At 45.2% G+C, this 11,871-nt stretch overlaps 1 long non-coding RNA gene across 12 annotated transcripts in view; it reads right to left on the bottom strand.

Annotated features, from left to right (window-relative positions):
* The window catches only part of LOC105489262 (uncharacterized), a 31,600-nt gene that overhangs the window by 16,542 nt on the left and 3,187 nt on the right, over window positions 1–11,871 (bottom strand). The window contains exons 2-3 of one of the 12 annotated variants that reach the window (XR_003019735.2): window positions 11,633–11,689; window positions 11,292–11,360 (exon numbers count right to left, since the gene is read on the bottom strand). The exons of the other annotated variants lie outside the window; for them this stretch is intronic. This is a non-coding gene — a long non-coding RNA (uncharacterized lncRNA). The remainder of the gene's footprint in view (window positions 1–11,291; window positions 11,361–11,632; window positions 11,690–11,871) is intronic. 12 annotated transcript variants of the gene reach the window in all.

The raw sequence follows: 11,871 nt of genomic DNA, 5'->3' as shown, positions 1-11,871 counted from the left end.
GTTCGATTACTTCTGAATTCTCCATATAATGAGTTTTGCCTCCAGATGGCCTGTTTGATGGTCACCAGGCGGTCTTTGCTCCCTTCTGAATTGCTCAGGTAAGAAGATTTGTCTCTGGAGCCTGTTCAACGGTCACCAGGTGATTTTCGCCCTCCTCACAGCCTGGGCAACATAGTGAGACCCCATCTCTACAAAAAATACAAAATAGGCCGGGCCTGGCAGCGCACACCTGTGGTCCCAGCCACTCAGAGGGGCTGAGACAGGAGGATCGCTTGAACCCAGGAGGTCTAGGTTGTAATGAACCGTGATTGCACCTCTGCACTCCAGCCTGGGAGATGGAGTCTCAAAAAAAAAAAAAAGTTTTTCCGTGTGTTACGAATGTGCTCTCCAGCTTCAGTGTGACTGTTCGTTGGAGACTTGGGTATCCAAATTGTTTTTCAGATGTAAATGTTAGTGGCTCTCATGCATGGCAAGTTTATGGTCCGCTCTTTAAGTTCTATGGGGTTATCCTCACATCTGTGGCACAAGGCTGGTTAGTTTTACATTTGAGAAAAGTGCGTCTGGGGAAGTGCCGCTGCCATCCATCCCATAGCAGGCAAGCAGCCTCCTCCACACTCTCCTCTTCCTCTTCTCAGGCCTGGTCCTCTCCTTTTGCCATCTTTTCTTCCCTCACCCCATCTTTATTGTATCTGTCTGTCTCTAAACTAAACAATATTTTAATCGGTTGCATTTTGTTTTTACGTTGCCTATTTTTAATATTCATGACGTTCCCTTCCTCTCCCACTTCCTGTCTTCTCCGCATTAAGTTCATCCTCTTTGTACTTTTACCCAAGTGCTTCCCCCACCCCGTTCTCCCCCACCCCACCCCACTTCAGGCAATTCTGAGTGGTGCAGAGGTGTCACGTCCATCTCCTGGGACTGTATAAGAGTCTGCCTCACTTTCTTTTGAAGGAAGCAGTTGGAAGTTCATTCTACTTTCTTTTTTTTTTTTTTTTGAGATGGAGTCTCGCTCTGTCACCCAGGCTGGGGTGCAGTGGCACCATCTGGGCTCACTGCAACCTCTGCCTCTTGAGTTCAAGCGGTTCTTCTGCCTCAGCTTCCCAAGTAGCTGGGATTACGGGCATGCGCCACCACACCTGGATTTTTTTTTTCTTTGTATTTATAGTAGAGACGGGGTTTCACCATGTTGGTCAGGCTGGTCTCGAACTCCTGACCTCGTGATCCACCCGCCTCAGTCTCCCAAAGTGCTGGGATTATAGGCGTGAGCCACCGCACCCAGCCTACTTCTGTTAAATATTATATAAGGGTCCAGGATTTCATGTGTGGGCATCTTTGGGAAGGACTGTATTAGTTCGTTTTCATGCTGCTGATAAAGATGTACCTGAAACTAGGAAAAACAACAACAAAAAAGGCTTAGTTAGACTTACATTTCCACATAGCTGGGCAGGTCTCAGAAACAGGGAAGGAGGTGAAAGGCACTTCTTACATGGTGGCAGCAAGAGAAAATGAGGAAGAAGCAAAAGCAGAAGCCCCTGATAAACCCATCAGATCTCAAAAGCCTCATTCACTGTCATGAGACTAGCACAGGAAAGACCAGCCTCCATGATTCAATCACCTCCCCCTGGGTCCTTCCCACAACATGTGGGAATTCTGGGAGATACAATCCGAGATTTCAGTGGGGACACAGCCAAGCCATATCATTCTTCCCTGGCCCCTCCAAATCTCATATCCTCACATTTCAAAACCAATCATGCCTTCCCAACAGTCCCCCAGAGTCTGAACTCATTTCAGCGTTAACCCAAAAGTCTGTACTCCAAAGTCTCATCGGAGACACGGCAAGTCCCTTCTGCCTATGAGCCTGTAAAATCAAAAGAAGCTAGTCACTTCCTCGATACAATGGGGTACAGGTATTGGGTAAATACAGCCATTCCAAATGGGAGAAACTGGCCAAAACAAAGGGGTTACAGGGCCCATGCAAGTCCGAAATCCAGCCGGGCAGTCAAATTTTAAAGCTCCAAAATGATCTCCTTTGACTCCAAGTCTCACATCCAGTCACAATGATGCAAGAGGTGGGTTCCCATAGCCTTGGGCAGCTCTGTCCCTGTGGCTTTGCAGGGTACAGCCTCTCTCCAGGCTGCTTTCATGGGCTGGCGTTGAGTGTCTGCTAAACGCCATGTTTAGTTTTCCAGGTGCACGGTACAAACTGTCAGTGGATCTACCATTCTTGGGTCTGGAGGACTGTGGCCCTCTTCTCACAGTTCCACTAGGCAGTGCCCGAGTAGGGACTCTGTGTGGGGGCCCTGATCCCACATTTCCCTTCTGCACTGCCCTAGCAGAGGTTCTCCATGAGGACCCTGCCCCTGTAGCAGACTTCTGTCTGGGCATCCGGGCATTTCCATACATCTTTTGAAATGTAGGCAGAGGTTCCCAAACTTCAGTTCTTGACTTTTGTGTGCTCACAGGCTCAACACCACATGGAAACTGCCAAGGTTTGTGGCTTCCAGCCTCTGAAGTCACAGCCCAAGCTGTATGTTGGCCCCTTTCTGCCACAGCTGGAGTGGCTGGGACACGGGACACAAGTCCCTAGGCCTGCACACAGCAAGGAGACCCTGGGCCCAGCCCTCAAAGCCATTTTTTCCTCCTAGGCTTCTGGGTCTGTGATGGGAGGGGCCACCATGAAGACCTATGACATGCCCTGGAGACATTTTCCCCATTGTCTTGAGGACTAACATTTGGCTCCTCATTACTTATGCAGATTTCTGCAGCCAGCTTGAATATCTCCTCAAACAAATGGATTTTTTCTTTTCTACTTCATTGTCAGGCTGCAAGTTTTCTGAACTTTTGTGCTCTGTTTCCCTTTTAAAACAAAATGCTTTTAACGGCACCTGTCACTTTTTGAATGCTTTGCTGCTTGGAAATTTCTTCCACCAGATACCCGAAATCATCTCTCTTGAGTTAAAAGTTCCACAATTCTCTAGGGCAGGGGCAAAATGCCACCAGTCTCTTTGCTAAAACATAACAAGAGTCACCTTTGCTCCAGTTCCCTACAAATTCCTCATCTTCATCTGAAATCACCTCTGCCTGAATTTTATTCTCCCTTCTACCTTCAGAATTACCCAGGGCTCCTGGATAGTAAGGGCAGTCGGAACCACTGGAGCCAGGGAATTGATCCCTGGGACCCGTTAGTCCACTTGGGAGACTGGTTCTGGACCCAGTGACCTACGTCTCCGGGAACAGTTTGACTTCCAGTGGTTTCCACCACAGGCTGGACACGCTTGAGGTGGCTGCTGCTTGACGTCTGGGCAATCCCTTTTGAAGTGCCTTGGTTTGCCACATTGGTAGCAATTAGCAGATGCACTTTGAGGGTTCTGGATTTTATAGGCCTGTAATGCAGCCACTAAAACCTCTGTTTTTGTCTTACAGTTCCTCTCCTCCTGGGCCTCCTCCAGGGTTTTATTGTAAAGGCTGAAGTAGCCACTTTGAAGAGGTTCTTTAGAAGAGGTTCTATTTGAACCTGTGGCCAGTTTTTGCAATTTTCTTTTGATATTAGGGGCTGCCTGCGTAATAAATTTGTTTTTTAACATTAACTGTCTGTTAACAGAATCAGGAGGCAGGGAGGTGTTTTATAAGCCTTTTCGTATGCACATCAGAAAGCATTTTTCCCCCCTGCTCATTTATAGAATTGTTGGGATTCCAATTGGAATTTTCTTTCTTTTTTTTTTTTTTTTGAGACGGAGTCTCGCTCTGTCGCCCAGGCTGGAGTGCAGTGGCCGGATCTCAGCTCACTGCAAGCTCCGCCTCCCGGGTTCACGCCATTCTCCGGCCTCAGCCTCCCGAGTAGCTGGGACTACAGGCGCCCGCCACATCGCCCGGCTATTTTTTTTTTTTTTTTTTGTATTTCTTAATAGAGACGGGGTTTCACCGTGTTAGCCAGGATGGTTTCGATCTCCTGACCTCGTGATCCACCCGTCTTGGCCTCCCAAAGTGCTGGGATTACAGGCTTGAGCCACCGCGCCCGGCCCCAACTGGAATTTTCAAGGGGTACTGCCTCCCTCCCTACTGGGAATGGAGGTTTTGCTATCTGCTCACCCTTCTTTCTTTTAGACTTCTTCCTTTAAGACTTTTAGACTAGCTATAGGAGATGTGGTTATCTCCAAATGTGTCTGCTGCCTGTAAGACTGCTTCCCTCCCCGCCAACCAACAGTTAGGTTTTGGCTTAAAAGTAGCATAGCATCTTTTTAAGTTAGATTAAACACTTGGATTAAATTTTGGAAAGCCTCTATATATTAATTAGGGTTATTAGAGAACCTCCCCAGGTCCCCCTTTATTTGTTTAAGGTCCTGCAATGAGCAGGAAACTTGAACCCAGTAGCACCATTGGGCATTTCCTGCAGGGGCAACAGCAAAGTTGGGAGTTTCTTGAGGGGCACTACCAGAGGAACTAATGATCTGGCTATTGTGGGGCAGGTAGGGCACCCAGAAGTTGTGTTTGAGGGTTCCCCAAGGGTTTGTTTTCTTGACTCTGGGGAACCATCCTTTGCAGGCTTGCCTGACGTGGCTGCCAAGAGGGTAGGGTTAACTGTACAATGCTTATAAAGATTTAGGTTATCTTGCAAGGCAAAGAAAACCTGTACACTGGGAACCTTGGACCGTTTGCCCTTTTGCCTACAGAAAAGTTTTAGTTGCTGATAGTATAGAAATCAAGACTTTCCTTGGGCCAGGTTTGTTTGTTCCTAAGATGGTAACAAGGCCACACCCTGTGTAACAGAATATACGCCACTTTCTCTTTAGAGTCTTAGGGTTAAATGAGTTCCAGTGATTTAGAATGCACTCAAGGGGAGTACAGAATGCAGATGGTTTGTTACCCATCTAGAAAGAGTGGCAGACAAGGCATTCCTTAGTCCCCTTCCTCCCTTTGGCGTGACCAAGGGTGGAAGGAAATAGAGAAAAGGCATTGCCCTTTTGCCCTTCTCTTTCCTCCTCTCCTCTGGGTCCTGGCAACCACTATAGGTGCCACCCCATGGATACAAGTGTGACCTTTACTCATGGATCCGGAGGAGATAGTAGGCAGGACTAGTCACACTTACCTGTGCAAGACCCTAGCTTTCCGCCCTGTTGGATTCTTAGACCCACTCAGCCCAAAGCCTCCCAAGGTATCCAATAGGCCTGGGAGAGATTATGTAGTAGCTGGACTTGGGCAAGACTCTTTAATGGAGAAAGTGTTTTAATGCCCTATTTGGCTTCCCTTGCTATGTCCCCAGTGAAAAACTGGAATCCCACAGAATGGGACTGATTAACCTCAAATGCAAAATTCTTTTTTGTTTAAATCCCAATGTCGTTGAATGCAGAACAGGCGCCTTAAAAGAACATGAGAACTGAATGGCTGCCCTTCCTTTGATGGGGACGGTATTGAAGCTAAAACCTGTTTTATTAGGATAGCTTCCTTCTGGCAGTTGAAAGTGGAGTTTTTTTGTTTACAAATAGGACATGTTGCCTGATCACTGACAGAGGGATGTAAAAGGAAAAATAATTAGGAAACTAGAAGTATGGCGAACAGGGCGGACAGGGCTCCCCACGGAGGAAAATCCTATTCCACTAGGTGGCGCCGTAGGGTTGCAAATGTTAGGTACAAACTCTTGACTCCAAATTCTTTTCAGGCAAAAGTTAGAGAGGTTTGGGGTTTGACAGGATGTCTCCATAGCAGGCTCCCCACCCCCCATGCGACCCGCATAAGGACATTACCTTGTCTTATAAAGGAACTGTTTAAAGTTATTGAACAATGCTGAACTTTTATATCCCCAACCCCCATGCGACCCGCATAAGAACATTACCTTGTCTTATAAAGGAACTGTTTAAAGTTATTGAACAATGCTGAACTTTTATATGAGGGAAAAAAGAACCAAATGGAGAAGAGGATATTCACTCAGGTTGAAATATCCTCCCATATGTTACTATGAATATTTATTATTGAGGGACAGAAGGGACCTTACTAGGTAAAAATTTAGACTAAAATATTGAATTCCCTGCTTCTAGGAAGTTACAAAAACAATAACGTTTTGAATTACATTCCTGATTACTAAGACGCTGACTAACTTTACCCAGCAAGATCTCAGCGTTCTGTGCTTCTCAATATCCCACCCTTTCCCCTTTAAATTTGGAGCCCTTCAAAGTCCTAGAACCCAGGACCCAGGTCATTCAGACCTTTATCAGCTGGTCCACATGTTGGTCTCAGAAGCTACAGCGAAAGAACAGCTAGAAAAAGCACCACGGTCAGACCCTGTAACAGATTTCACCCCTGAATGCCCAGTATAGCCACAACAACCAGCCCCCACCAAATCCAGAAGACAGGCGTAAAGATGCATGGGAACGAGCAATGACTGTTAAATACTATTCCTTCAGTGTTCTAAAGGGTTGTGGATTGGAAAAAAATCCAGCAATGCTGCCAGAACCCAAATGCATTCGTTTTAGATTGTTTCACATGTTTTGATAAAACTTTTAGACAATATTGTGGGATGTCAGCTGATTGCTTTGAAAACAATAAAAATGATACATTATTAAATGCAAATTTATGAAACAGACTAGATGATAATTTAGCCATGCTTGTAAAATGCCACATATGATAAATTGGGTCATAGCTAGAACTAATGAACTAGTTAACTTAGCTGACCAATTATCCCACACTGTGATAAAAAAGGAAAAACAGAAGATTGCTAGATTTATGCATGTACAGCTAAAGCAATTAACTTCTAAACCTATCAGCCCCAGAAAGATTTTTAAGCTCTCTAGATCTGAGAACCCTTCCCTCCCAGTCTGTTGCTGCTGTGAAAGTCCAGGACCCCTTAAAAGGGATTGCCTTAGGCTGAAATGAAAGAAAAGGCAGGAAAATGCAACTCAGGAAGACTAGGGGTGCTCTGAGGAAGTACAGGAGTTTTATGTCTCCAAATATTCTAGCCTGACAAAAAAAAATTGGGGGAGATTAATATAATAACCATGAGCTGACAACTGCCTTTATTGACACAGGCATGACTATATCTCTGATAAATCCCAGCTTATTTAGAAACCCCATTCCTCGGAGTAATAAAAAAGTTAACATGGTGAGTATGTCTAATAAAACAATCTTATGTTTTAAGTACAAACCTGTACCTTCCCGTTTCATTGGGTTCCACTCCCCCACCACAGGCTCTAAGTGTGATACGCTCAGTAGGACCCACATGTTTCTTATACGCCCTATGGCCCTTGTCAATCTTTTGGGCCATGACCTCCTCAACATCCATAATGCTTTTTTCATCATATATCTTTTTCATCCATATATCTTTTTCATCACAAGGTGAACTCTTTTTAAGAATTGGAGCCAGAGGACCAAAAATACCACATTAAAAAAATGTCCTGACAGTGTACCACAATTTACTACCAGTAATGTCAAAACATCATCTTGTGACCAGGAAAATGAAATGGAGAGAGAGGAAAAAATATTAAGGGAGAAGAGAAGACGTTGGAATAAAGAGTAGGAAATGATAAACCTCCTCTTAGCTTCCCCGATTTTCCTGTTAACACCAGAAGCAGAACACTTGCTCAACGACGTCCCTTCCACTCACGGTCTAGTCAAATACAGACACAGAGGAAATCTTCTCAGCCACTCCAGGAAAGGTAGAGATAAACCCGAGAGACCAAGAAACCCCTGCTCAACCTCCAACAGTATCCTCTAGGATACTACAGAGGAAGCCATAGACGGAATCGCCCCTGTCATATAAGATTGTCTGAAAAGGGGACTCACTGTTCCCTGCACGAGCCCTATATTCCCTGTAAAGAAACCAAGTGGGAGAGGACAGAGATTTGTACAGGACCTGAGGGCAATCAACAATATCGTAATACCCAGACACCCAGTAGTCCCAACCCACATGTCCTATCAGCTATACCCACTACCAGCCGGTATTTCTCAGCTGCAGATCTCTGCCGTGCCTTCTTTAGTATTCCTGTAGATCCAGACAGCCGGTATTTGTTTACCTTTACTTGGAAAGAAGGGCAATATATGTGGACTGTAATGCCTCAGGGGCATACAGAAAGTCCCACTTACTTTTCCCAAATATTAAAAGCTGATTTAGAGCCAGGCATGGTGGCTTATGCCTGTAATCCCAGCACTTTGGGAGGCTGAGGCGGGCGGATCACCTGAGGTTGGGAGTTCAAGATCAGCCTGACTAACATGGAGGAACCCCATCTCTACTAAAAATACAAAATTAGCTGGGTGTGGTGGCACATGCCTGTAATCCCAGCTACTAGGGAGGCTGAGGCAAGAGATTCGTTTGAACCTGAGAGGTGGAGGTTGCTGTGAGTCGAGATTGTGCCATTGCACTCCAGCCTGGGCAACAAGAGCAAAACTCTATCTCAAAAAAAAAAAAAAAAAAAAAAAAGAAACAAACTGATTTAGAGGATTTAATTTTTCCCCAGGGCTCAACACTCATTCAGTATGTAGATGACCTTCTTCTTTGTTCAGACACACCATCTTCCTCCCATGAAGATAGTCTATATTTACTCGAACAGCCATCAAGGGACACAAAGCGTCCAAAGACAAACTTCAGCTATGCTTGCTGCAAGTTAAGTATTTGGGGGCATATTATCTCAGTCAAAGGACTGAGTATTAACCCTGACAGAGTGAGAGGAATTTTAGCTTTCCCAATGCCTGTCACTAATAAACAATTTAGAGGATTTTGGGTCCTGGCTGGCTATTGTAGAAACTGGATACGAAATTCTTTATGGCTCAATCTCTGTAGGCATACTTAAAAAATAAACAACCCCATCCTGTCTTGTGGAGTCCTGAGGGACAATCAGCTGTACAACAAATAAAGGAAATTCTAACTAATGCCCCAGCCTTAGGGCACCAAACTACAAACTGCCTTTCTCCCTCTTCATATACGAAACTGGAGGTACTGCCTCCAGGGTACTGATCCAGAAGCATGGTGATCATCAGAGACCTCTAGGCTATTACAGCCAACACCTGGACCCGGTGGTGCGAGGGCTGCCTCCTTATGTGAGATAGGGCACCAAACTACAAACTGCCTTTCTCCCTCTTCATATACGAAACTGGAGGTACTGCCTCCAGAGTACTGATCCAGAAGCATGGTGATCATCAGAGACCTCTAGGCTATTACAGCCAACACCTGGACCCGGTGGTGCGAGGGTTGCTTCCTTGTGTGAGAGCAATAGCAACCATGGCCCTTCCGTACAAGTCTGTTGGAGAAATAATTATGGGTTCCCCCCTTCCATTTCTGTGCCACATTCTCGAGACCCTTCTAAACTCTCATCATACTCAACGTGTGTCTGTCAACCGGTTAGCTTCTTACCAAATTTTGCTTGTACCATCTTCCAATATTACTACTTCCCAGTATAATCTTAATCCAGCCACTCTCTTGCCAGGCCCTTCCGACAAGACTCCTCGTGACTGTGTTCTGATGACTGACTGACTTCTCACCTCCAGGACAGACCTACAAGAGATGCCACTGGATAATGCGAAACTAGAATGGTATACAGATGGCTCTTATTTAAGAGGAGAGGATGGAAATTTTGGAGCAGGATATGCTGTGGTTTCCTTACTAGAGGTAATTAGAGCTAGTCCTCTTCCCCAAGCCAGATCATCTCAAGTGGCCGAGTTGATTGCCCTGACCCAAGCTTGTCAACTGGCAAAATACAAGGCTGCAAACATTTACACTGACAGCTGCTATGCTTTTGGGGTTTGCATGACTTTGGATGCTATGGAAAGACAGAGGATATTTAGCCTCCTCAGGCCAACCCATAAAAAATGTACGGTAAGTATCAGAGCTGTTAGAAGCTATTCTAAAACCCAAATGTTTGGCAGTTATAAAAATCCCAGTCACTCAAAATTAGACACCACAGAAAGGGTAACAATCGGCTGATGCCACAGCTAAAAGAGCAGCTCCCGAGCCACCAGCCCCGATCCAGGAAACAGCCATAAAACCCGAAACACTTAGAAACATGGTGAAAGAAACCCAGAGCATAGCTCCTACAAAGAGAAATCTGCTTGGAAACGGTCAGGGAGATACTTTTCTCCCGAAACTGAAATATGGTATGGACCTAATAACCCATTATTCCAGTGGGATGCCAGGTGCCCCTTATGGAATATGTCCATAATCTAACCCATTGTAATCCAGATAAAATGATATCCCGCTATAAACGGTATTACTGGAAACCGCCCTTCACTGTGGTAAAAAGAACATTACTGGAAACCGCCCTTCACTGTGGTATAAACGGTATTACTGGAAACCGCCCTTCACTGTGGTATAAACAACATTACTGGAAACCGCCCTTCACACTGGTATAAACGGTATTACTGGAAACCGCCCTTCACTGTGGTACAAACAACATCACTGGAAACCGCCCTTCGCTGGGGCACAAAAGTTTTACTCCTGATGTGTTATTTGTCCCAAATATAAAGGAAAGCCGCCCAGGGTCATTTTCCCCTTCCAGCTGGACCTTTTGAGGTATGGCAGCTTGATTTTATTTGGCTGCTATCACCTCAAGATTACAAGTATGTTTTAGTAATGCTCTGTGTGTTTTCCCATTGGGTTAAAAAGCTTTCTCTGCAGGCAAGCAACAGCCGTAGCAGTTGGAAAATCCTACGAGAAAAAAATATCCCACTGTGGCAAGTTCCTTGTGAACTTCACAGCAACAGGGGAACTCACTTTACTGGCCAGGTTATTCAAAATATTTGTAAAATTTGGCCCATATTTTAACATTTCCATTGTGCCTACCATCCCCAATCCTCAGGCCTAGTGGAGAGGCACAACTGGCTAAATTCGCCTCCAGCATTTCACCTCCCCTGGACCAAAGCACTCCCCCTAGTGCTGCTTAAACTCCAATCCACCCCTTTTGGAAAACACCTGTGTCCTTAAGAAATAATAACGGAGGCCCACGTGTATGGGAACAAACGTAACCCAACTTTTCTCAAGGGAGATATATTGCAGTATTGTGAGGGACTTATCGCCTTAAAGAAAAGCCAAGATTTGGTAAAGAATTCCTTTCATAGTGTGCTCCATGAAGATAGGGTGCCTGGTCACAGTCTGCAACCCAGAGATTTTGTCTATTGGAAAAGCCATCTAATACAGAATTCCCTTCAACCCCAGTGGAAGAGCCCATACCAGCTACTATTGACTAATCTACGTCCCATAAAATTAGAGGGTGTAGACTCATGGATTCACATCTGTCATCTTAAGGCCCAACCTCCTGAGTGGACTGTAACTCCCACCAAAGACCTTTGCCTCCGTTTCACTAAACACTGACCTTCAACCCAGGATGAGAAGCAGACAGCAGCTGTTGTGGACTGCTTAAACCCAAGACACAGGACCAGGCCTGTACACAAAGAAATGCCTATGTTTACTGTACAATAACCATTACAATTATTGTCCTAGATATACCGTCATCTGCTGTCTAATAAAGAACAAGGCACTTGCCTTGTCTGATTTAACACCCTTTAGTAACTAAGATTAATTTCAAAACCTTGTTATTAATCATGTATCCCTTCACCTTCTTGCCACTGCCACCCACGAAACAAACCGATTTCTACAACGGGCTCAGGATTCTGCAGACAGATTACATAACACCTGCTGGATATGTGGACTCACGCCTCTTTCCGGTGGCTCCAGCCTCCCATAGTGGGTATCCTCCTTCCAAGGTCAGGACTGGATAGAATACCAAAAATTTATTACATCACAAACACAGTCTGGTATTCCTTGTGCTGGCATAACAAAAGACAATATATATAGTCGGCCCATTAAAAAAAACTCTTGGCCAGGCGCAGTGTCTCACGCCTGTAATCCCAGCACTTTAGGAGGCCGAGGCAGGTGGATCATTTGAGATCAGG

The sequence above is a fragment of the Macaca nemestrina genome, chromosome 19 (assembly GCF_043159975.1).
Source record: "Macaca nemestrina isolate mMacNem1 chromosome 19, mMacNem.hap1, whole genome shotgun sequence".
Lineage (NCBI taxonomy): Eukaryota > Metazoa > Chordata > Mammalia > Primates > Cercopithecidae > Macaca > Macaca nemestrina.
The sequence above is the reverse complement of the archived record's forward strand: the minus strand, read 5'-3'. Positions and strand labels throughout refer to the sequence as shown.